Raw genomic sequence first — 27,697 nt, 5'->3', positions numbered from 1 at the left:
CTGAGTTGCGGTAGCCGGGGGAGCTTGGCTTGGCTTTCCCGCCGGCATTCAGCCTCCAGCCTTCAGCCCCCATCTGCCATTTCTGACGGCCGACCGCCGGCCTTCCCCCGCCCGCCAAATCCCGCGTTGGTCTGGTCTGGTGGCAAGTGGCGAGAACAACCCAGCGGGAGCCCGGGAGCCCGGGGAGGCAGCGGCTTTTCCGGTATTGAAGACAAGCATCAGGAGCCAAGCAGCAGCGCGAAAAGGATCTCGCACCTTCCGCACCGACCCAGAGCGTGGGGGTTAACCAGGAGTGCATGCTGGGGTATTGCCAAGGCCACGGTGTGGAGAGAGGCAGGTGAGGTAGCTGCAACATCGATGGGGGGGGAACTGCCAGTTCACTGAAGCTGCGGCACCATAGAATAACCATCACAGAATAACCACCTGGTCACAGGTGCCCCAAGTGCCCCAAGTGCCAAGCCCCAAGCTCCAAGACCTAAAGCTCTGCTCTGAGAGCGACTGAGACTGAAGCAGTTGAGCGCAGTTGAGCGCAGAGCACTGATCACAGGTCATTGGAAGCGCAAGTGAGAGGACGCTTTGGCAGGCGCGGGCCCTACCCTTCTTTACCCTTCTCAGCCCCTCCGCCTCTCCTTGCCAAACATCTACCTGCTGCACCCTGCTGTACCCCGCCCCCTCCACCCCCGTGCAGTGAAGTGTGGAGCACGAAGGGTGCAAGCGCAGGAGGCCGCCTGACCTCACAGTTTATTTGGCAGCTGCGCCGGCCCCAAAAAAACAAAAAACGGGAGAGACCCGGTAGCGGCGGGAGCCGCTGTGTGGCTTTAACAGACGACAGGCGGCTGGGGCAGCGGAAACTACGCCAAACAGGTCTAGGCCACTAAGCACTAAGTACTATTGAAAACCTGGGCCCCATATCGCCACTCACCAAGTCCACATTGGAGCGATGAGATCTGGTAAAGAAAGAAAGTACACTGCACCCAAACGAAGGAAGCCCAAGCAACCAGACGCAGCCGGGGTTCAGGGTCTCGTTAAGCACACATCAACACCCCAAAAACCTAAGAGCCTAACTCTACGGGACTACTTTAGAAAGACTCCATCAAAAACTACAGAACTAACAGAATTGACACAACTATTAGAGCAACACCCGCAAACCTTGGAAGCAACAACTTTTCCAACCTTTGACCACTCAGGGTTTGACCTTAAAGCACCACCGCAAAATTGGGTATTCAACACAATCCCAACAAAAGAGCCGCCAGGGGTTTACACTTTTGGGTCTACCTGTACCAACCACAACATGGAAAATTCCCAAAACGTTCCTCTACAACCAGAGAAGCCTCTCACCCCTCTGGCAGACGACAACGGGGCTGTCCCCCCACCGCAATTGCAGCTGGAAGACATTATGGGTTCGATTGAGGCCTCCCCCTCGCTGCCACAACTCTTACACCCCCCACTTAAGCCATCCACGGGCCTTCCACAGCAAACAACGACGGCGGAAATCCACGGACAAGTTGGCCCAGCACAATTCAATGGCAGTCATTCATCTTTAAACTCGCTTACTTCGCCAACAACAAAAATATTAACAGCACCAACAGACTCAAGCCCTTCATTCAAGCTATTTCCGGCCTTTGGCCTCACAAGGACTCCATGTCAAAGTCAATCAGTGCAGTCGGCAGCAAATGATCAGCCCATGTCGGATTTGTCCCTTTTCCTTAAGATTTCCTCAGAATCCCCAAGCCCGAACATCACCCTGGAAGGCAAATCCAACATAGAAGAGGACACTAAGACCAGTGTTTGGGCTCAACTATTGCAGACCCTTCAACAAACCGTGACTGCACTTAACTACCATTCAGTAAAACTAGAGGTGCAAGTTGATTTACTAAACACCCTGGCACTCTTCACGTCAGGGATCGATGGCAAATTAGACCAACTGAACTCGTTAATTCTAAGGGCACAAGCATCTGCGAATTTTGTTCAACCAACGTGCTGCTGTTCTCCAATCATTGACTCCCTCTCCCTGCTTCCAGATTGCCTTTCCACTGTCATCAGGGAAGTAAAGCAGCTGAGAGGGGGACACGTGCCCGTCAAACTGCAACCCACTAAACACCAAGAACAGGACAAACCACATGAGGACTGTGGAAACAAAAGTACAGCGACAAAGGAAGAAGAAGTGGGAATTACAGGATCATTTAACCCCCTTCAATCGATGAATGGTCACCCTCACAGTGCACCTATAAAACCGACCCCGACGGCTGAAAACTGCACTCTTTCATCTCCAACCGGGCCCACAGACCAGCATGCCAAATCTGTGGACGGTCGAACTAACAGCATTGCTTCTTCACCCGCTCCATCAGTCCCGACCTCTTTCGGGCCTATTCCTCCTTGCACCAAAAGAGAACGTAAACGTCAACGCAAAGCAAGAAACAAACTCAGGGCTAATTCCAACTTGGACCACCAGAATCTTTTCCCAGATCTTCTCGAAAGCCGAAAACAAAAAATCCTCTACAGAACCTAGCACAGTGGACCCAAAGATAAATCCGACAATAACCTCGAACGGTCCAACCGTGGACTTGCACACTCAAGAACTGGAGAGGAGCACTCAGAGTCTAAGATTATCAACAACTGCCTCGGCAACTAAAGCAGAGGGAAGCATTCCTGCAACAAGCACAAGGGTGAGCCTAGCTAGGTCAAGCTACACTGGGCAAGAGCCAGCGGCAGGAAAATCCGGGCTTTTAATAGATCTCCCCCCTTTCGGGAACGAAAACTTAACAACAAAATTAAGTTTCACTAAAACCATTTGCAACGACAAAGCTGCCATGATCAGTCACACCCCACAACCAAAACGGGCATCACAAAAGCCACTTAAAAACAGATCTGATGTAACAATTGAAAAACCGATCCTCAAACCCACAACTGCTCCAGAGCCACGAAGTGACAACCAATCGTGTCATCAGATTTTATTAGCCCCCGAGTACAATTCTAAGGGGCGGCACGATATCCTCAACAGATCAAACCTGCTGAAATTAGCGGAAGGCATACCGGGGCTAGAGGGTCTGGCCATGAATAACATCAAGACCATTGAATTCCTTCCCCCACGAGGAAACCAACCCTCTGAGGTCACCGTTGTAACCTTCACACAGGCAGGCTGGGCAGGAGCCTTCCTAGAACATAAGGCTACATTGCGGAACTGGGGGATTAGAGTGCACCCTTATTCAACACCAGGATATCCAATCACGCTGCTATCCGGAGCAACCACACCCAGCAAGCCGGCCTCCATCAAAAACAAAGAGCATGGGAGGCCGTTCTCTGTTCTAAAAAATGCCTCCGGGCCGGATATAGAACTTAAATCCACTGAAATAGCGGTGAGTAACAAAGAACCAGACCATGCCTGGAGGTGGCTGCCAGCAGTATTGGCCACAAAAAGCAGAAATTGAACATCTGTGCCAGGTTCACCAGTAAAAACATACAATCTATTAAAACCACTCCCGCCGCCAGGGGCACAACAGCACAGTGCGGTCAGCAGTAAGAGGGAGCCACCCTTTTTACTGTGCTCATGGAATATCTGAGGCCTACATCAAAAAACCACAAACGAAAGACACTGTGTCTTTCCTGGGGGAACATGTGGCAATTGCCCTGCAGGAAACTTGGGAATTGGAGGACCGCCCCATTGAAGGATTCATTGAATATCGGAAACAGGCACTGAGGGACAGCCGCTTCGGCCACCCTAAAGGCGGGCTGTCCATATACATATCCAACAACCTAAAAGGCGAATTCAGTCAACTTCACTTGAAGGAAGACTGGCTACTGGAGGTTAGAATTAAACTACGGAGCAGACAACGACCGCTCTTACTTATAAACGTGTACATTAACCCTAACACCCGCACAAAGAAAGACCACCTGGCCAGATTTTGCGATATAATGGAAGATATAGCCACAGTATATCCCAACTCGGACCGCATTATCACAGGGGACTTTAACACCAACCTTTTCCAGGGGAATACAGCAGATTTAGAAGGACCCAACATGACTAGCATTATTGAGGCGGTCCCCCAATCTAAACCCCCTGTGCAAGCCTTCAACACATTAGGCGAGGTCACCGTGACAAGACTTTACAACGCAGGGTACCTAGTGGTGAATGGAAGATCAGCAAATGACTCCCCTCCAAACTAGACCTGGTCAAACGGAAAAGCAAAATCCTACCTGGACTTCACCATATGCAACTCGGAATTCCTGTTCAATCTGGCTAACTTCTCCGTCCTGCCAAGGCCCGAAAGTGACCACAGGCCACTGGTCATTTCCTTTGCCATAAATTTGGCTCTCCACAAAAAGGCTCCATCTACATACAAAGGAATATATTCCGACAACTTAAAACGCCTGAAATGGAGTGAGTCTAACTGTCAGTGCATCTTAAATACAAGCAAGGATTTCATCAGGGGTGCCTTAGACCAAACGGTTTCCCTAACAGCAATATGGTCGCAGCTATGTGCACATTTGATCAGAACTTATCCAGCGACAAGGCAGGGCCCAAATCGGACACCACCAGTAGGAGCAACAGCCCTCCCTATGATAAAAACACTAAAAAGAAAGAGAAATAACGCACTGAGGCTGCTTTTAAAATTTACAGAGAACAGCAGTTTCCTCGTTACATACCGTCATGCCCAAAAGGCATTCAGGAGGGCAGTCACCCAAGAGAAAAGGGCCCAGGAAACCCAATTCTGGGTCAAACTGGTATGGGAAAGTAAACAACAGAACTCCAAGATATTTTGGTCTCTTGTCAACAACATCGACCGAAACATAACATCTTCTGGACCGGCGAACATCCAGGAAGCAGACTGGATCACGTATCTGACAGAGCATTTCCATGCTCAAGATTACCACGACTGCCCTGGACCAATATGGGCTTCTGATACTGGCGCGGGTAAAACATCGAACCTCTCACCTGATCATTCGCAGGGGCTTACCTCATCCGAAGAAATGTCTGAAGATAGAGTTGTCAAAATACTAACGAAAGGGAGACTTGACGGAGCACCAGGCCCGAATGGCCTGCCGCAAAGGCTATTCAAGTCCGACGTCCCCTTTTGGTCCAAGGTGCTATCGGATCTCTTTAATTACACCCTGCGCTATCAAACCATTCCGGACTCTTGGAGAGGTGCCATTAACCATCCCATCTATAAAGCTGGATCACGAGGCAACCCGAACAACTACAGATTAATTGCCTTGTTGGACACAGAGGCAAAGCACTTTGCAGGCCTCATCTTGGAGGATCTCAGGAAATGGGCAAAGGACAAAAATCTGATTCCCTTGAATCAGACAGGGTTCACCGCCAAATCAGGAACAATGACAAACTTATTGGCAATCTCTACCATCATTGACAAAGCCCTTACAAACTCCAAGTTGATTTTTTGCTGCTTTGTCGACTTCAAAGCAGCATTTGACAGGGTGCCTAGGGCTGCTCTGTGGCAAAAACTGAGGGAGTGGGGAATCCCAGACAATATCCTGAATCCCATCATCATGCTGTACTCCAACACATGGGTTCGAGTGAAGTTAGGGTCTGGCGCACATCTCTCCCGGAAAATCAGGACCTATCGTGGTGTCAAACAGGGATGCGTGCTGGGCCCCCTTCTTTTCAATCTATTTATTGCTGACCTATCAAGCACGTTGGAGAAAGTAATTAGCCATCCACCAAAAGTAGGAGGCACGGCATTAAGCAATCTCTTATATGCCGATGATCTGGCACTGTTCAGTCTCACCAGAGTGGGGCTTCAGAGACTCCTTGATGCCCTAATGCTTTACACGGTCAACAACCAGTTAGAAATTAACATGAAAAAAACGATGGTTGTTCCGTTCGGCAAAAAACGTTACAGCGGTGGAGGCTGGACAATTAACAAAGAAAGCATCTCAATTGGCCAGTCGTACAAGTATTTAGGGGTCCATTTGGATTCCAGGGGCAGTTTCACCAAGCAGAGCACTGTGATTGCAGCCAAGGCCACTGCGCTAAGGGTATCCCTGGCTAAGCTATCGAGGAGACTCTCAGGCCCCACGCTCTTGCCTTTACTGGATGTGCTTAGAGCAAAGATCGGGCCCACACTTTCGTATGGCATTACGAACAATCCCTTAAACAAACTGACAATCAAACTCTACAAGAAACTGCTCCATCTGCCGAGTTCCTCCTCGCCAGCTCAGGTCAGACTAGAGTTGGGCTTAATTAACTACGAATTCTCTAACGTTGGCTCATATCTTAACCTGATTCACAAACTAAGACAGGCAGAAGATGGCACCCTGGAACTCTTGGTTTGGAAGGAAATAAGTGTGAGCAACCCGGGGGGGTCATTCGGTCGCCTCCTAAATGACTACACCCAACAAATGTCTGCTGCGGACCTTTGGGCCCTTAATCCAAGCCAGACTGCTTTCAAAACCACAATTAAAAAAGCTATAAGACTTAAATCCCTGATTACGGACAAAGCTCTCCTTGCAAAACGCAGCCATGCTTGGGCAGTAGTCAACTCCTACACACGATTATCCCCGGCTAACTACCTTTCGACCACCTTTTCTTATCAGTTAAAGCGATGTCTGATCGCCCTAAGACTGGGAGACTGGCGCTTCCTTCAAAATCTTCCTGTATGGCGTTGAAAAAGGGATGATCCAACGTGCAGAGGGTGCAGGTCAGCAAATGAAACTTTTTTGCACGTGCTTTGTACATGCCCTTTTTTTATTCTCCAACGCAGACGCCTTCTCAGACCAGAATGGACCAGGCTGGGAGTTCGGACTTGTAGACATGACACTATTGCTGCTTTGTCCTTAGAGAACACTGTTTTAAATATAAAATTGGCCAAATTCATTCAGCAAGTGTATAGTCTCTTAGAAAAGTTGGACAATTGTGCAGACAAATATGTACTTTAACCTCATCTGCATAGTGCGGGAGTGCTAATTTCTAAACAGATACGCTGCAGTAACCACTGATAAGAAGGCCACATTTTACTCTGTTTTTTACATTTTCTTTTTTCTCAATTTCTTTTAATCTATAAAATTATATTAATGTGCTGGAATAATCTTTTAAAGATATGTTTTATATATCTAAATAAAGAACTTATTAACAAAGAACTTAGTAACAAGTTAAAAAAAGGGGAATTAATGTTAATACTCCTAATAAAATAAAAAGTAACCTACAGAAATGCTTTAATATTAAAAACGAGTTTAAATAAAGCATTTTAGAAATTATATGAAAGTTAAATAGTATGGAAAGAGGCACATTTATATAAACACCTGACACGCTAAAACAGTGGAAATGAGAACACCTGTCAACTGAAAAACGTGATTTAGTAGTGGGAGGAGCATTACATTGATCCCATAGACTGTTATGTAACCAAAACGTATATAAACCACACCCATGGGATGATTGGTTTCGTTTCAGAGAATGGGGTGAAGAAACTACAAGCACAGGAATGATTCGGAACTGCGGAAACATCTTCAAATTATCTTTCATTTCCTCAGAGAGTACATATTGTTAATGTATATTTAAAAATGCATAAAACCGTATGTACTTTCCAGAGGAGTTGGATGAATTTCTACGGAGGAAGGAAAGAACACCGAAGAGAGGTAAATTATCTGAATGGAAATATAGGTTATTTAACGAATTAGTACTTGCAAAGTATTGATTAGGAGCGATGTCATTATCTTTTATTGATCTTTTATTTCCACAGAGGGATCATATTGTTAATGTATATTTTAATTTATATATAACTTTATGATCCTTCAACTGGAGTTGGATGACTTTCAATGAAGATATTTTTTTAGTATGCAAGTATTTCTTTATGATTAAAAAATGTACTAAAAACAAAACTCTTTATCTTCCAGAGTGAAATTGAACTAAAAGTATTTATATTAAGTAGTGCTTTTTCCAATTTTCACTCGTGAAGAATAGGAGGATTATGTTTGCAAGTACTTTTTTGAAAAAAAGTAATATAATTGTGGTTTAAAATGTGATTGTTAAATGTAATTATGACATGAAATGTACATAAAAAAAGAAAGATAAAGTAGTGAGGGAGTGTTTGTCGTAGCAATTCTATTCTACTTTATCTGAAAGTAAAAAAAGCCCAAACATTTATAAAAAGTTGATGGGCAACACTTATATAATGTAAACATGTTATGATAAAATAAATGTGGTCCAACGCATGATACCAATGAATGTAAAATAATTTTTGCACTTTACCTATATGATGAATATGAAAGACTCAATAAAAATATTTTGAAAACATGAGCATTTTTCTTTCAGGGATGGTTTGAAGAATGATACATTTTATAAAAGAACATAGTACTCCACGCTAAAGGAGACAAGTCAGCACAATTATGATAGATTAGAAAATATAATAATCTTTTTAAATACCTTTACAGTCAACAAACTCATAGGTAGAGTACACATTTTAAGTTAAAAACACTCTACCACAACTAGTTTTTGAAACGCAAAGTAAAATAAAGTGTGTCACAAAATGGGCTACATACATGGTGAGTGTATCGTAACGTCACATACAATAAAGAAAGCCAATTAAAATTAGCATCAGGAAGGTAGACGTCAGTACACAACAGCCAATAAAATGTTTTACAAAATCTGTGCAAGGAAAGGGATAGGTCGCTAATACGTCTTTTTACAATGCTTCAAAACCAATCAAAAAGAGGTGTTGAAAGTTTCTGTTTTTAACATATGATCAAAACAGAAATCTTTGAAGACCCTAAAAGACTTCTTCCAGAATAAGTACGCACTTCACTGCAAAACCCCATTCAATGATTAACCAGGCTCTGAAGCTTAAACACGTCAGAAATCATCTCTCATCACTTTCTCTTCTTTTTTAGTGTATTGTGTGAGGCAGGCTGTGTGACCCTATGCCCAGAGCCCTCGAAGGCCCTGGAGACTGCCACACCCCAGGACCAGCTCCTGCAGTGTCCCAGAGCCGCGCGGTCCCCCTCCCAACATTTAAAAGCCCAGGGGGGAGGTGGTAAATTAATCGAGACTAAATACGTTAGTACAGCCCACTATGCTTACGCTACCAGGAAACACTACATGGCCCAGATTTCCATTGTAGTGATTTCTTAGTTCCAGGTCTAGTTGTCAGAAAGGCACGCACACTCCCTCATGGCTGGTATACACCCACACCACACCCATCCAATGCATACGTCACAACACACGTGACCCATCCAATAAAAAGACGGAGTGTACAATTCCCCCACGGTCCCGCCGACTCCTCGTGTCCTTCTGGAGCCGGCATTGCTTTTACACATGGGGAGATGCTAAGTTGCATGTGGAAATGCAATCTTGTTTGGATTTTGAAAGTGAGAACAGTTTTCACTGCTGTGTCTTTCAAAGTTCATTTAAGTTTCCTATGGGAGGGCGGGAGCCGCATGACTTCCGCCCTCTCATAGCAAATTTCAGTGTCCCGGGGGTAGGCACCCCGGGACACTGCAGGAATTGGCTCTGGGCATGGCGGTCTCCAGGGCTCTTGAGGGCTCCAGGCGGAGATCCACTGAGCCCCTGTCACACAATACAGAAATCTCCGGGGGGTGGTTGTTCCCGGGGTTTGAGGAGCGTCAATGAGGTCCACACACTTTTAATTTTGTAGGGGGGCCGTGGACGAGAAAGTGGTGCAAGGTGGTTGGAAATCTGGTACACATGTTTTGTTTTACTTTGCTTTCCTTTCTGTCTTGTAGAGGATCCAGGGTAAATATCACGGTTTTTGGACAGCCAGTACCTTTCAACGCTACTCTCAAGCGTCTTTCTACCTGTTACCATAGTAACAGTTCATGGAACACTTACGTGAGCACAGAGGTTAGAAGTTTACCACAATATGTTGCTAATTGAAATAGTTACTGTGCTGGAGATTTATATTTTTTTTCATAAGAACCGCGAGTTGTAGAAGAAGTCAGTGGAAAAGTGTTGTTAGCGATTCCTTCCTGTTCGAGAAGTATTAGGGTAACGTGCTCCAAGCGGGACTTTACGAAGCTTAATGTTCATTGGCTGTGAAGTATTAAAAGTATAAGTTTTGGTGGTCATTCCTTCCTCCTATGCGGAACAATATGGACATTTTATTGGCTAAAGTGTTCAGAGCACAAGTTTGCTCCTTATTGGTGGGAACGTTTGACTGTTGTCAGTGATATTATGACAAACTTTCAAAGGTGTATGGGAAAAGAAAGTAGTAGAGGGAAGGTTAGGAACAGTATTAACTCTGTACAGTGCCCATAAGGTGGTAGAGAGGGATTATGAGGGAAAAAATTGTTTTTATTTGTTTTAAGGGCCATTTATATAATTGGCGTGTGGTGTATAAATCACGGCGGAAAAATGAATGTCTTGCGCTGTTTTTTTATCAAGTTTGCCTGTGACATACTTCTTAGGAGTACCATTTACTTATAATGTGGTGTTTACTTTTCTGATGGGGAGGCACGGTTGTACAAAACAGTTAAATACAAGTGACTTCATATTACATAGAAATGTATGCATTATTAATTTTCAAATTTGTATTCTGTAGAATTCAGGAACGTTCTGTCGTAGTGCTTAGAGGTTGCACACTGTTCCGCTAACAAATCACATACTCACTAAAGAATACATAGGATGGTACTCTTATAATATATAGTACTGGTCCTACATATTCTTTAGGGAGAAGGTGAATAGGAACCGCAAATAAGAATGGAAATTAGAAAATAACATTCAGAAATGTAGGGTTTATTAAATATTTAAAGTACCAAAGTATGCATGATAGCTATTTTCTTTATTCTGCAGTTTCGTGAAATATGTTTCTTGAAAAAAATATCTGATCAACTGCGTTTTAATATTTGAAAGCTATATTACAGATGGTGCTGAAAAATCTCCTATTCTTCTTCTGTAACAATAGGACAATCTATTACAATATAACAATTGATACCATTGTTACAGTAAGAAGAAAAGGAAAATAAAGCTATATATTTAACAGAACTAAGCATGGGCGGATTTTGCGAATTGGCAATCCGCGAACTTGCGTATTTACGGATTCGCAATCCGCAAAATCCGCGAACTCTCGCGAATTTGCGTATTTTTTTTTTTTGTGTTCGCAGGGGTTTCTGCCAGTTCGCGAGGGTTGTGTACCAGTTCGGCTCGCAACGGCCGCCACTATGTTGTTTCTACATCTGGTTCATCATCACAAGTTCACAGCACCCTCTGTTTCACCACTGCCACCCTCTGGTACACCCATGCCACCCTCTGGTACATCACTGCCACCTTCTGGTTGGTTAATCACTGTAGATTATGGGGGTGAAAAAAAGCAAGCACACCTGCCCTGCTTCAACTGACATGAATTAATTTGGGGTTGATTAATGTGTCACTGAATTTAAACTTCCAGTCTGGCTGGCACCTGCTTCCTTATCTGTAATTTGCTTTCTGTTGCAGTGCAATTTTTTTCACAGGACCTGTGTGGCCTACTTGTAGCTATTCTCTGAGCCTGCTGTGAGGGTCAGAGCAGGGTCATAGAAAAGTTGCAAGTAGGCAACTCAACTCTGAAGGGGCCCCTCAGGAAGCACTACAGGGAATGGTTACTAATGATAAGATTGAACTTTTGCACCTGCTGAGTGCTTTCAGTTTTGTCTGTAATTGCTTTCTGTTGTAGTGTAATTTTTTTAACAGGACCTTTGTTGTATACTTGTAGCTATTCTCTGAGCCTGCTGTGAGGGTCAGAGCAGGGTCATAGAATAGTTGCAAGTAGGCAAATGAACTCTGAAGGGGCCCCTCAGGAAGCACTACAGGGAAAGGTTACTAATGATAAGATTGAACTTTTGCACCTGCTGAGTGCTTTCAGTTTTGCAAAAATCCAAATATCCAGCAGCATCCACAAAAAGTAACCCTTCCAGGTCAAGATCCAAATCAAAGTGAAAGTGACCAGCACATGAAGAAAGCACTGGGAGGAGCCTGCTGGACAGGAACAGGAAGTTGGAGACTGTGGGGCACTTCCTTCCGCCCACCCCCCCCCAAAATGGACTCCTTGCAAAGAAAAATTGCAGGCAAATGTCAACCTGAGGAGTTATTCTGATAAAAATCATAATTTTCAAGGTTTATGCTGCCTGCTGGTGGATTTCTTGTGCGAAATTGCAAATTTTGCAATCTCGCAATTGCGAGATTGTCGCTGCCTGCCGCATCTACGTGTTCGCAAGTGTTTACTCCCGCGAAATTGTATAGTATTCTAGTTGGCAAGTGCGACCAAGCAAAAAATCCGCTTTGCACGGATTTTACGAATTTTCGGCAAGTTCGCGAGAGTTCGCGGATTGCGAATTTGCCAAAAATCCGCAAAATCCGCGAGCGGAACGGATTTTACGCCCATGCTTAAACAGAACATCCATAATAAAATACTTTCGAGCAGTAATAATTTGCTGAACTTCTTTTCTCCGGGAGGTGAAGAAGTTTGATCTTCGTGGCGACGGGTCATAAACTCCTCTGAGATCATGACGGTGAGAATTATAATATGTATATATTTTCACAGTACATGATCACAAGGGGGAAATAGACTGAAAACTGGAAGCCGGTAACGTTGCTTACATATCGTTACTCTTTGTGACGACGAATCATGAACTCCACTGGGATCACCATAACTGTCAATGTTATAATATACATATTAACAATATATGATCTCCAGGGGAAAACACGATAACAACTGGAAGAGGGTGACGTTGATTGTAAATGTTTAGGGTTTGCGTCGACGGGTCACCAACACCACTCAAGCGAAGTACAGTGTCAATATTATAATATAAAAAGTTACAATATATAAGCTGAAAGGAGCCAGAAAAGGAGCAATGTTTGTTGTAATCTATCTGTTTCTAAAAACAAGCAGCTGACGTTACAGAGATAAAAGTGAAAAACATGCAATAACATTTTTTTCTAGATATAAATGTTTAAATATTGACAAATAGCCACAAATTATAACTAAGTACTATGCCTATGCTATATTGAAACAACTTACAACTCCGGATTCACAGATTAGCGACTCAGAAATAACTCGCGAAAACAGAACTAATTGCACAATAGTTGTGGTTTATATAGTTTTTGGTTGTTTAGTAGTCTACGGAAGGAAGATGTGGCTCCGCCTATTAAGATGTCATGTTTTACAGTTTACACGTGCTCACGTTCTAACTGTTTTACTTCTGCACGTATTGGGTAAAGTTACAAACTGTGAAGCTGTAAAGGTTTCGATTTCCGTAGTAACACGTATAAGGTTTTATTATCTACATACGTTGGAGAGTTTAAAAAGTGTTACTCGGTAAACTGTGTTCTTTGCATTCTCATGATTACAAACATCTAAATAGAAGACATAAAAAAAATATTGTTAACATTATAAGAAAACAAAACTGATTAATATTTGTTATTACTATGCTTCCTAATTAAAAATTGCAGTTGTAAATCGTAAACCTACCCTCGGAAAGGTGCGCTGGCGCTTGGGGCATTGGCCTCTTTCTGTATCCCTCTTGCCTCTTTGTGCACCTCTCCTACCTCTTTCTGTAACCCCTTTGCCTCTTTTTGCACTTCTGTTGGTTCTTTCTGCACTGCTCTTGCTTCTTTCTGCACCTCTTTAGCACATGTCTGTATCTCTAGCCTCTTTCTGCATCCCTGTTACCTCTTTCTGTACCGTTACTGCCTCTTTCTGCACCTATCTTGCCTCTTTCTGCACCCCTGTTGCTATTTTCTGCATTCCTCTTGCCTCTTTCTGTACCCCACTTGCCTACATCAGCACCTCTGTTGGTTCTTTCGGTACTTCTCTTGCTTCTTTCTGGACCCTTCTTGCCTCTTTCTGTACTCCTTTGCCTCTTTATGCACCTCTTTTGCTGCTTTCTGTACTTCTCTTGCCTCTTTCTGTACCTCTCTTGGTTCTTTCTGCACTGCTTTTGCTTCTTTCTGCACCTCTTTTACAATTGTATGCATCCCTCTAGCCTCTTTTTCCACCCCTTTTCTGTCTTACTGCACCTCTCTTGTCGCTATCTGCACACCTGTTCTCTCTTTTTGTACCCCTTTCGCCTATTTCTGCAAATTTCTTCCCTCTTTCTGCAGATTGTTTGCCTCCTTCTGCACCTTTGTTGCTTTTTTCTGCACTTCTTGTGCCTCTTTATGCACCCCTATAGCCTCTTTATGCAACCCTGTTGGTTCTTTGTGTACTTCTCTTGCTTTTTTCTGTACCTCTCTTGCTTCTTTCTGCACCCAACTTCCCTCTTTTTATACCCCTCCGTCCTCTTTTTGTACCTCTCTTGCCTCTTTCTGTACTTCTCTTGCTTCTTTCTGGACCCCTCTTGCCTCTTTCTGAACCCCCTTGCCTCTTTATGCACCTCTTTTGCTGCTTTCTGCACCACTCCTACCTCTTTCTGTACCCCTCTTGCCTCTTTTTACACCTCTATGGGTTCTTTCTGCACTGCTCCTGCTTCTTTCTGGACATCACTTGCCTCTTTCTGTACTTCACTTGCTTCTTTTTTATACCTCTGTTGCTTCTTTCAGCACTTCTCTTGACTCTTTCTGTACTTCTCTTCCTTCTTTCTGCACCCCTCCTGCCTCTTTCTGCACCTCTCTTGCCTTTTTCAGCACCTCTGTTGCTTCTTTCTGGACCCTTCTTGCCTCTTTCTGTATCCCCTTGCCTCTTTGTGCACCTCTCCTTCCTCTTTATGCATCTCTCTTGCCTTTTTCTGCTGTACTCTTGCCTCTTTTTGTACCTTTATTTGCTTCTTTCTGTACTTCTCTTGCCTCTTTCTGTACCTCTGTATGTTCATTCTGCACTACTCTTGGTCTTTCTGCACCTCTGTTCCAAATATATGCCTCCCTCTTGTCTCATGCTGCACCCCTCTTCTGCCTGTCTGTACCTTTATTGCCTATGTCTGCACACCTGTTCCCACTTTCTGTACCCTTGTTGCCTGTTTCTGCAACTTTCTTGCCTCTTTCTACAGTTCTTTTGCCTCCATCTGCACCTCTGTTGCTTCTTTCTGCACTTCTCTTGACTCTTTCTGTACCCCTATAGCCTCTTTCTGCACCCCTGTAGCCTCTTTCTGCACCCCTGTTGCTTCTTTTTGCACTTCTCTTGCTTCTTTCTGTACCTCTCTTGATTCTTTTGGCACCCATCTTGCCTCATTTTATATCCCTGCTCCCTCTTTCTGCACCTCACTTGCCTCTTTCTGTACCTATGTTGCTTCCTTCTGTACATCTTTTGCCTCTTTCTCTACCTCCCTTGCTTCTTTCTGCACCCCTGCTATCTCTTTCGGCACACATCTTTCCTGTTTCTGCACCTATCTTGCTTCTTCTTGCACTTCCCTTGCTTTTATATGCACTATTCTTGCTTCTTTATGTACCTGTCTTCCCTTTTTTCTTGCCTCTTTCTGTAGTACTCCTGCCATTTTCTGCATCTTTCTTGCCTCTTTCTGCACCTCATGTGCCTCTTTCTGCACTTCTCTTGCTTGTTTCTGCACTTCACTTGCGTCTTTCTGTACCTCTGTTGCCTCTTTCTGCACCTCACTTGCTTCTTTCTGCACCCCTCTTGCCTCTTTCTGTATCCCTCCCCCTTTTTTCTGTACAACTCTTGCTTCTTTCTGCACCCCTGTTCCCTCTTTCTGTATATTTCCTGTCTGTTGCTATACCTCTCTTGCTTCTTTCTGTACCTCTGTTGCTTATTCTGAACTACTCTTCCTTCATTCTGCACCCCTCCTGCCTCTTTTTGTACCCATCTTGCCTCTTTGTATACCTCTACTATCTCTTTCTATACCCCTCTTGCCCCTGTTTGCACCTCTGTTGGTTCTTTCTGCACTGCTCTTGCTTCGTTCTGCAGCTCTCTTGCCTCTTTCTGCAGCTCTCTTGCCTCTTTCTGCTCCTCTCTTGCCTCTTTGTGCATTTCTAGTGCCTGTTTCTGCACTCTCTTGCTTCTTTCAACACCTTTCTTGGCTCTTTCTTTCTGCTCCTCTCTTGCCTCTTTGTGCATTTTTCTTTCCTGTTTCTGCACTGCCCTTGACTTTTTGTAAACCTCTCCTGCCTCTTTCTGTACCTCACTAGCCTCTTTCTGCACCACACTTTCTTCCTTCTGCACCTCTCCTACTTCTTTCTGTACCCCTCTTGCCTCGTTGTGTACCTCTCCTACCTCTTTCTACATCCCTCTTGCCTCTATTTGCACCTCTGTTGCTACTTGCTGTACTCCCCCTACTTTCTGCACCCCTCTTGCCTCTTTCTGTATCCCTCTTGCCTCTTTGTGCACTTCTCTCTCCTACCTCTTTCTGTAACTCCTTTGCCTCTTTCTGCACTTCTGTTGGTTCTTTCTGCACTGCTCTTGCTTCTTTCTGCACCTCTTTAGCACATGTCTGTATCTATAGCCTCTTTCTGCATCCCTGTTACCTCTTTCTGTACCGTTACTGCCTCTTTCTGCACCTATCTTGCCTCTTTCTGCACCTCTGTTGCTTCTTTCTGCATTCCTCTTGCCTCTTTCTGTACCCCACTTGCCTACATCAGCACCTCTGTTGGTTCTTTCGGTACTTCTCTTGCTTCTTTCTGATCCCTTCTTGCCTCTTTCTGTACTCCTTTGCCTCTTTATGCACCTCTTTTGCTGCTTTCTGTACTTCTCTTGCCTCTTTCTGTACCTCTCTTGGTTCATTCTGCACTGCTTTTGCTTCTTTCTGCACCTCTGTTACAATTGTATGCATCCCTCTTGCCTCTTTTTCCACCCCTTTTCTGTCTTACTGCACCTCTCTTGTCGCTGTCTGCACACCTGTTCTCTCTTTTTGTATCCCTTTCGCCTATTTCTGCAAATTTCTTCCCTCTTTCTGCAGATTGTTTGCCTCCTTCTGCACCTTTGTTGCTTTTTTCTGCACTTCTTGTGCCTCTTTATGCACCCCTCTAGCCTCTTTATGCAACCCTGTTGCTTCTTTGTGTACTTCTCTTGCTTTTTTCTGTACCTCTCTTGCTTCTTTCTGCACCCAACTTCCCTCTTTTTATACCCCTCCGTCCTCTTTCTGTACCTCTCTTGCCTCTTTCTGTACTTCTCTTGCTTCTTTCTAGACCCCTCTTGCCTCTTTCGGAACCCCCTTGCCTCTTTATGCACCTCTTTTGCTGCTTTCTGCACCACTCCTACCTCTTTCTGTACCCCTCTTGCCTATTTTTACACCTCTATGGGTTCTTTCTGCACTGCTCCTGCTTCTTTCTGGACCTCACTTGCCTCTTTCTGTACTTCACTTGCTTCTTCTTATACCTCTGTTGCTTCTTTATGCACTTCTCTTGACTCTTTCTGTACTCCTATAGCCACTTTCTGCACCCCTGTAGCCTCTTTCTGCACCCCTGTTGCTTCTTTTTGCACTTCTCTTGCTTCTTTCTGTACCTCTCTTGATTCTTTCGGCACCCATCTTGCCTCGTTTTATATCCCTGCTCCCTCTTTCTGCACCTCACTTGCCTCTTTCTGTACCTGTGTTGCTTCCTTCTGTACATCTTTTGCCTCTTTCTCTACCTCCCTTGCTTCTTTCTGCACCCCTGCTATCTCTTTCGGCACACATCTTTCCTGTTTCTGCACCTATCTTGCTTCTTCTTGCACTTCCCTTGCTTTTATATGCACTATTCTTGCTTCTTTATGTACCTGTCTTCCCTTTTTTCAACCCTCTTGCCTCTTTCTGTAGTACTCCTGCCATTTTCTGCATCTTTCTTGCCTCTTTCTGCACCTCATGTGCCTCTTTCTGCACTTCTCTTGCGTGTTTCTGCACTTCACTTGCGTCTTTCTGTACCTCTGTTGCCTCTTTCTGCACCTCACTTGCTTCTTTCTGCACCCCTCTTGCCTCTTTCTGTATCCCTCCCTCTTTTTTCTGTACAACTCTTGCTTCTTTCTGCACCCCTGTTCCCTCTTTCTGTATATTTCCTGTCTGTTGCTATACCTCTCTTGCTTCTTTATGTACCTCTGTTGCTTATTCTGAACTACTCTTCCTTCATTCTGCACCCCTCCTGCCTCTTTTTGTACCCATCTTGCCTCTTTGTATACCTCTACTATCTCTTTCTACACCCCTCTTGCCCCTGTTTGCACCTCTGTTGGTTCTTTCTGCACTGCTCTTGCTTCGTTCTGCAGCTCTCTTGCCTCTTTCTGCAGCTCTCTTGCCTCTTTCTGCTCCTCTCTTGCCTCTTTGTGCATTTCTAGTGCCTGTTTCTACACTCTCTTGCTTCTTTCAACACCTTTCTTGGCTCTTTCTTTCTGCTCCTCTCTTGCCTCTTTGTGCATTTTTCTTTCCTGTTTCTGCACTGCCCTTGACTTTTTCTAAACCTCTCCTGCCTCTTTCTGTACCTCACTAGCCTCTTTCTGCACCACACTTTCTTCCTTCTGCACCTCTCCTACTTCTTTCTGTACCCCTCTTGCCTCGTTGTGTACCTCTCCTACCTCTTTCTACATCCCTCTTGCCTCTATTTGCACCTCTGTTGCTACTTGCTGTACTCCCCCTACTTTCTGCACCCCTCTTGCCTCTTTCTGTATCCCTCTTGCCTCTTTGTGCACCTCTCCTACCTCTTTCTGTAACCCCTTTGCCTCTTTCTGCACTTCTGTTGGTTCTTTCTGCACTGCTCTTGCTTCTTTCTGCACCTCTTTAGCACATGTCTGTATCTATAGCCTCTTTCTGCATCCCTGTTACCTCTTTCTGTACCGTTACTGCCTCTTTCTGCACCTATCTTGCCTCTTTCTGCACCTCTGTTGCTTCTTTCTGCATTCCTCTTGCCTCTTTCTGTACCCCACTTGCCTACATAAGCACCTCTGTTGGTTCTTTCGGTACTTCTCTTGCTTCTTTCTGATCCCTTCTTGCCTCTTTCTGTACTCCTTTGCCTCTTTATGCACCTCTTTTGCTGCTTTCTGTGCTTCTCTTGCCTCTTTCTGTACATCTCTTGGTTCATTCTGCACTGCTTTTGCTTCTTTCTGCACCTCTGTTACAATTGTATGCATCCCTCTTGCCTCTTTTTCCACCCCTTTTCTGTCTTACTGCACCTCTCTTGTCGCTGTCTGCACACCTCTTCTCTCTTTTTGTACCCCTTTCGCCTATTTCTGCAAATTTCTTCCCTCTTTCTGCAGATTGTTTGCCTCCTTCTGCACCTTTGTTGCTTTTTTCTGCACTTCTTGTGCCTCTTTATGCACCCCTCTAGCCTCTTTATGCAACCCTGTTGCTTCTTTGTGTACTTCTCTTGCTTTTTTCTGTACCTCTCTTGCTTCTTTCTGCACCCAACTTCCCTCTTTTTATACCCCTCCGTCCTCTTTCTGTACTTCTCTTGCTTCTTTCTAGACCCCTCTTGCCTCTTTCGGAACCCCCTTGCCTCTTTATGCACCTCTTTTGCTGCTTTCTGCACCACTCCTACCTCTTTCTGTACCCCTCTTGCCTCTTTTTACACCTCTATGGGTTCTTTCTGCACTGCTCCTGCTTCTTTCTAGACCTTTCTTGCCTCTTTCTGTACCTCTCCTACCTCTTTCTGCACCACTCTTGCCGCTTTGTGCACACCTTTTGGTTCTTGCTGCACAGCACTTGCTTCTTTCTGTACTTCTCTTGCTTCTTTCTACAACTCTGTTGCTTCTTTCAGCAATTCTCTTGCTTCTTTCTGCACTTCTCTTGCTTTTTTCTGCCCTTCTCTTGCATCTTTGTGCACCTCTGTTGCCTCTTTCTGTACCTCACTTGCTGCTTTTGGCACCCCTCTTGCCTCTTTAAGAACCCCTCTTCCCTCTTTCTGCATCTCTCTTGCCTCTTTTTCCACCCCTATTCCCTCTTTCTGCACCGCTCCTGTCTGTTTATGCACCTCTCTTGTCTCTTTCTGTACCTCTGTTGCTTCTTTCTGCACTTCTTTTGACTCTTTCTGCACCCTTCGCGCCTCTTTTAGCATCTCTGTTGCTTCTTTTTACACTTCTCTTCCTTCTTTCTGCACCCCTCCTTCCTCTTTCAGAACCTCTGTTAATTCATTCTGCACTGCGCTTGCTTCTTTATGCACCTCTTTTACAAATGTCTGCATCTTTCATGCTTCTTTATGCACCCTATTTCGCCACCTCTCTTGCTTCTTTCTGTACTTCTCTTGCTTCTTTCTGTACTGTTCTTGCTTCTTACTGCACCTCTGACTTAGAGGTAGTTTTGATCCCCCTCCCCTATTATGTTCTAGGGCCTTACATGGGAGGTCATGCCAATCCCCCAATCCATAGTGTACCCTAGTGTATGTAGGTGTTTTTACTGTATTCTGTGTCTTTCAGCATAGTACCAGTTGGCAAAACGTTGAGGGCACGGGACGACTTGGAACAAGGCCTCTTTCTGCACTTCTGTTGGTATTTTCTGCATTTATCTTGCTTCTTTCTGTGTCTTTCTTCCTCGTTCTGCACATGTCCAACCCATGTATGCATAGTTAGAAATTAGCATTTAAAAACCTTTGAAATGCACAGAAAAAACCATTGGTTTCACGGACGTTGTACTTAGGCATTAGCATTTAAAAAACCTTAGAAAGTCACAAAAAACACAGGTTTCAGGGACGTTACAGTTAGTTGGACATTTCACTCATACTAAACCAGAGAAATTTGGCTGTTATAGTTAGTTGATTTAAGTATATAACTCGCGTCCCCAAAATACACTTCTGATGATGTCACATATTACATCATTCATGACATGGTCAGTGACGTCACTGATGACATCACTGATGACATCACTGATGACATCTCAAATGCCATCACTGATGATATCACTGTTGCCATCATCTACGTGATGATCTGATGCACCTCCTCACACCCTAATATAACCTTTGATAACCCATTCTAAAATACAGACTACCATTTTCGAAACCATAGACATACCAATACCAGTTACTATACACCCTCTCACAGACTCCGAGGTCTACACACACATCCGTTCATTCACCCATACAGTCACTTATACATGTAGTCACTCATCAATACAGCACTATCAGTTGCACTCCTATACCTATACAGACATTCACACACCACCACTCATCTATAGAGTTACTCACACACCTAGTCAGTCATGCAAAGAATCAATCACACTCCCATTTACTCACCTATACAGGTATACACACACCACCTCACTTATTCAGACAGATACTAACACATAATTACTCTATTATACAATCACTGATACAAGCAAACACTAATCCATATAGCCACTCTCACAATCACTCACTCTCATATATAGTCATTTATATACTCCAACACTCACATATACTGCCTTTCACATATGCACTGATATATCCATTCACTCACCGACACACCCATATACACACTCACCCACCCATATAGCTCTTTACACATGTCCTCTTGAACCCATATACGCAGTGAATCACCCCCTCACACATTTATGCACAGAGTCATACACCCCCCACCCACTCATACAGACACTCAGGTACCCATACAGATACTCAGACAACCAATCAATAACCCACATAGACACTCATGTAGCTACTCACCAACCCATGCAGCTGCTTACACACCAGCTGAAAGACTGATACAGACATTCACACAGTTCAGTCACTAAGCCATGCCAAACGGAGGAACATGGCGGCCGCCAGTTAAACCGCCGCGGTCACGCTTCCTCTGGATCCTAATTGGGGATTTTGATGCCGGGAACCTGACATATACTTTTTTGCTGTTGGCGTAAAACCCTCCCTCCCACGTTTCTCAGAGGAGGGGATGCGCTGCAATCTTTCCAGCCCGGGAGGACAGGCGTTTTTGCTCCTGCGTTCCTGGGAAGTCGGTGACTGCCGCTGGAGGTGGGAGGAGGCTGTGTAGACACTGGGATGCCGCCCACTTTCTGCTCCGGTTCGCTGGGGGTAGAGACAGCACTGGTGCCGGCCTTTATCCGAGCTCCGAGGCGAGAATTGAGCAGCGGGTGGATCTTGAGTGGCAGGTATTGTTAGTTGGGCAGCATGAAAGTAAGAAGGAGTGTGATGCGCCTCCAGTCAGCTCTTTAGCAGTTTTTCCTACAGAGCCTACTCGACCCCATATAAGGGAAAGTCAATAATATCAAGCACAAGTCCATCATAGGAAGGAGAGTGTGCCTCCCTACCGCATGGAGAAGGGAGAGATAGTGAAAGTGGTGATAGTGATCTCCTCACCTTCTAAAATCAGCAGATACACGCTGCGAGCAAGAGTGCCCCCCCACTCTTCCCATAATATTGACATTACCCAGCCTATTTTGACCCCCCGGAGGATCCCCCCTGTTTCAGAAATTGCAGCATCGGTTAAGCAGCGCAAGCAGAGAGGAGATATAACGGACGAGTCTGATTCTAAGGGGAGAGAGGTCGGTAAGGGTAAGGGGAGAGGCAGGGAGAAGAAAAAATCATCCTTAGAAGTGAGAATTACTCTCTCTATGAAAACATATTACAAAGTTATATCTACGCCAATAGCGACCACAAGCGAACCTGCAAAAAGGGCTGTCCAGGAGTGTCCTCAGTGTCTCATCTGGGCAAGCAAGCTGAAATACCGGACAGACCAGGGGGATCTTTAATAACTCCATCAATGCACTACGAGGCAGTCAGCCTTTCTAACAGGTACCCTAGGCCTGGCTCATTGTCCGATATACTACTTGCTATGAAGGAAGAGATGACAAGCAGGTTTATGGTCTTAGAGATTAATCAAGCTGAGATGGCGAGCAGGTTCACAATGTCAGAAGTGAATCAGGAGGCTATTCAATAATCCTGTGAGGTGCTAGCCCAGAAATTGGAGGAGGTCACCACAAGGACAGACGCAATAGAGTCAGAGATTCCGAAGCTTAAGGAAGCCATATACGCTACCTAAGTGGATGTGGCAAAACTATCAGCCCAAAACAAAGAACTTAAAGATGATCTTGAACGTTTGGAAAATCATTCTTGGAAAAATAACTTGAGGTTCCTAAACATTCCTGTAGCCCTTGAGGGGTCAGATTATCCCCATCCTAAAAAAACCCATGCTGGACCCTGCAGCCGCTGAGAACTACAGACCTATATCTAACATCCCACTCCTTGCCAAAGTTCTCGAAAAATGTGTGCAACAGCAACTAAGTCTACACATCAACAACTTTCACCTGCTCGATGATTTCCAATCAGGTTTCATACCTGGCACAGTACGGAAACCACCCTCCTCCACATTGTGGATGACGCCGTGCAAACCCTAGAACTAGGCAAAACCTGTCTCCTAATCCTTCTAGACCTTTCCTCCGCCTTTGATACGGTGAACCACGAAATTCTCATAGAACGCCTCCAACTTAGGATGGGATTGGTTGGAACCGTCCTTGAATGGTTTAGATCATTCCTCCTAAACCGATCACAGAGAGTCCTCATCATCGGTGATCTATCCGCCCCCTCTCCAGTTTCTCTTGGAGTCCCACAAGGATCAACCCTCTCGCCCACCCTCTTCAACCTTTACATTGAACCGCTCACCAAGGTGCTTTGTGCCGCCAACATTGCCTACCTTATGTATACCGACGATACACAGGTCTACATAAAAATCTCTTCCCCTGAGGACATTCTCTCCCTTAATGAGGCCCTGGAGCTGACAGTCCATTGGCTCACTGCCAACCAGCAGAACCTCAACGCAAATAAAACCGAATTTCTTCTGATCTCCCCTCCCAAACCAAATCCAGACATCCAGGAATGGATCAAGACCATCACGGCACTAAACTGCCCTCCTACCATTGTTGACTCAGCGATATCCCTTGGAATAACCCTTGACAGCAGCTTGAATATGAAAGGCCATATAAACTTGATGGCCAAAACGGCTAGATTCCACCTGAGCTACCTAAGAAACCTAAAACCCCTCCTCGATGCTTCCTACCTTTAAACGGCAAACCATGCCCTAGTCATTTCCAGACTGGAATATGAATGCTCTACTCTTGCAGGGCTACCCAAGAACTCTCTGGCCCCATTGAATGCTTGCCTCAACACCGCTGCCAGACTCCTAACAGGCTCAAAAAAAATTGACCACATCTCTCCCCACCTCAAAGCAATGAACTGGCTTCCCCTTGAGGCTAGAATACAATTTAAACTGGCTTGCATTATTCACAAAGCTCTGTACTCCAATTCCCCTTCATTTCTTGCACGAAAACTCCCGATCTGCCAAAGACCTGCTGCTGCAACCAGCACGCTTTTGGAAGAAAAAATCCTACAACCGGGCCTTCTCTGGTGCTGCACCAAGAATCTGAAACTCTCTCCCACACTCCATTAGAAGACTTCCGTCCTTGGCACCCTTCAAAAAGGAGACCAAAGCGTTCTTAATGGGAAAATGCCTCATCTAAATGAATACCTTTCAATCATCCCCTCAAGAGATGACACTGCATGTATGTTATCCCTTCCTGCTTTAATTGTTTAACTACCTTAATATTGATCCCACACGTAGATTGGACCTTTGAGGGCACGCACATCATGTATATTCTACTTGCTTTTCCTTTTTTTTTTCTTCCCCACATGTACTTTCCCAATGTGATCCCTCCCTTCCTTATGCTTTGTATTCCTCCCCTTAATCCTGAAAGTGCTCTGATATCCTCACGGGTCTGGTTCGCGCTCTATAGAACTATAAAATAAATAAATAAATATTAATTTCTCTGTTAAAGGGAACCGTTTAAAAAAAATAACCTCGTATAGATCTTTGACATGAGACCCTTCAGGAGAAATCCTGGCAGACAAAGGCCAAGGAAGATATTGATTCATTTCCTCTCATATTCTGTTAAGGAGCTAATTTTATCTTCTGCCCTCAAGGAAGGGACTATAACATTTACACCTACGGGTCAAGACCCTTTCCCCTTCTCGGTAGGATCTGATATTTCATATATCACCGCAACAAGAGAGTGGGAGTTTGGGAAGAGACTTTAGGCTCTAAAAAGTTTGGGGGCAAAGGCTCAATTGAAATTTCCAGCCCAGTTACGGGTAACGTGAGATAATCAAATGCATCAGTTTTGTACAACAGAGGAGATGGATGCCTTCATTGTTTAAATTATAATGGAGGCCGCGGACCGAGGAGGAGGGTGTTGATGGTATAGAGGGTTCCTTGTCATCAGGTCCCTAGATTTAGTCAATAATACTCAAGTATATGATTAAAGCCAGAGGAAGCAGTGATCGAATAGGCATTGCCTATTGGAAGGGAGGATTCCTCATGGGGTTAGGGCTCACAGGGGGGGGAGAGGGAGAGCGGAGCACTGGGTGGGGAGCAGTGGATAACATAAAAAAATATTCCTCGTCTCACCTGAATTTTAGGAAAAGCATTTTCAGCCAATATCAAGGGTTTGTAAGCTGATGGCAGGTGTTTCCATAAAAAATAATAAGGTCAGTTGTATCTCTTGTAATGTAAACAGGTTGAGATGTCTAATAGCTTTCTTCAGCCCAGGTTTGTCTTTTACAAGAGACACACTTGAGTTTGGAAGAATCTCATGCAACATTCTCTAGAATTCCTTGGATTAAAAGTTATGGTTCCTCACAACAAACTATTAATAGTAGGGGAGTCACAATCCTGATTAAGCAGGGAGTTATTTGCTTGATTAAATCTGTACAAACTGACCAGACGGGGAGGTGGATAGTGGCTCAATTGGACTTTGGTGGAACAGAAGTAATCTGTGCCTCTTTTTATGGACCAAACATTGATGATCCATCCTATATCTGTAAATTGCAATTTAAACTAAACATGGCAACCTCCCCTTTGATTGTTGGGGAGATTTTAATGTTCTTCTAGATCCTTTCAACGATAGGTCAAATCAGACCCACTGTATAGGGGCTCCCCGAAGTCATCGAGCTATGAAGAATCTGATGCATGACCTAGACTTGGTAGACGTTTGGAGGGCAAAGAAGGGAGGTCTTCGGGGGTACACATTTTATAGTAAAAAGTACCATCATTCATCCAGGATTGATTATATTTTAATCAATAGGTATGTCCTGGACAGCCTGTTGTGGGTCTCAAATTACCAATCCATCTCTCTGATCATGCCCCAATATTATTTTCATATCTTAAAAAGTCCAACAAGTTACACACTAGATGGACGCTTAATAGAGTAAAATTATCGGACCCCGACATTTTTTAGGCTATCAAAATATCTTCTTCAGAATATTTTGTTTTAAATATTGGCTCTACGACTATAGACATCATTTGGGATGCCTTTGCGGCCAATCTGAGGGGCAGGCTACATGGCCTTATCTGATCTAGGAATCAAGCTGAAGATTGGGAGCTACTCACTATTGAGGAAATAATCCGGCAACTAGAAGCCGAGAGGATTCAACTCAGCGATGAGTGTTCAGGAAGATTGTCAAAAGTCCAGGATGACTTGGAGGGGGCCAGGGAGGAGTATAGGGGGAAACTGGACCAGAAGTGCAAGGCACAATGGCTCTTAAGAACATGCAAAACTATGAATACGGGGAAGAAGCAGGTGCTCATTTGGTTTGGAAGGCTAGAGTTGATCGCTCAAAAAATAATATCAGCGAGCTTATAATAAATAATAACGTAGAAAAATCTAGCATTGTAGAAGATATGCATACCTGCCCCCTCTCTCTCTTCTCAGATCTTTATAAAGAGAACTTAGCTCCTTCTCAAGAACAAATACATACCAGGTTGAGGAGTAAATGCCTGCCAACGTTAACCCAAGCTAGCTCGTACCTCCTAGATGCTCCTATTGCATTAGAAGAGATTAAAACCCAAATAAAGAAATCTAAAAACAATAAAGCATCAGGAATTTATGCTCTGCCAAATGAAGTAAACAGATGAATTAACCGTGGCACTGGGCACCTTGTTTAAATCAGCACTTTATAAATAAATATAGTCTAACGGGCCAGGTCCTAAGCTCCTGGAAGGAAGCAACTATTGCATTGATATTAAAACCCGGTAAACACCCACTTAGATTCATACGGCCCGATCTCTCTGCTGAATGCCGATTATAAGATCTTTATGGGTATTTTGGCAGAGAGACTGGCTAATCTGGTTCCTGATCTGGTTAACATCGATCAGAAGGGCTTCGTAACTGGGAGATACATTCAAGAGCAGACACAATTGCTGAAAGGCAACATTGACTTGGCCATAGTAAGATCAGATCCTTTGGCAGTAGTTGCCTTGGATGCAGCCAAGGCTTTTGACAGGGTCTGCTGGATGTATCTCTGGGAGGTATTAGAGACATTGGGCTTTGGCCCCACATTCATTCAAACTCTGAGGAAATGCTATCAGGGAACCTTAGCAAAGATTCTGTTAAACGGTATGCTTACCTCTAGTTTTAACATCCAGAGGGGAACAAGACAGGGGTGCCGTCTTTCACCTCTGTTGTTCAATATTCACATCGAGTCACTGGCACAAGCCATTATATTTAATGATTTAATATACGCTTTTAAATCTCAGCATTATCAATGTAAACTAGCTCTATATGCTAATGAGATAAGATTGTACACTAGCAACCCAGGGGCGACTATTCCGCGGGTTGAAACTCTTTTGTAGGAATTCAGTTCCATCTCTGAGGTGATGTGTTGGAACATCGATCAGTGGGAGGGACCTACTAGCAGTGAGTTAAAATGCCTGGGTATCTATATTGATAAAAGAATTGGATAAAATCCCCCTGATCAATTTGAAAAAAATTATTAAGGAAATTGATCGCCTCTTCGCAAGGTGGAGGAATCTTCCCTTGACAATCTACAGGAAGGTTAACCTGGTGAAGATGGTTATTTTCCCTAAGGTGGCTCATACGTCCAATGCAGTCCCTTTGGCTTTTCCCAAACAGGGTATTAGCAAGATCCAAAGCAAGATTG

The sequence above is a fragment of the Lissotriton helveticus genome, chromosome 6, assembly GCF_964261635.1.
Source record: "Lissotriton helveticus chromosome 6, aLisHel1.1, whole genome shotgun sequence".
NCBI lineage: Eukaryota > Metazoa > Chordata > Amphibia > Caudata > Salamandridae > Lissotriton > Lissotriton helveticus.
The sequence above is the reverse complement of the archived record's forward strand: the minus strand, read 5'-3'. Positions refer to the sequence as shown.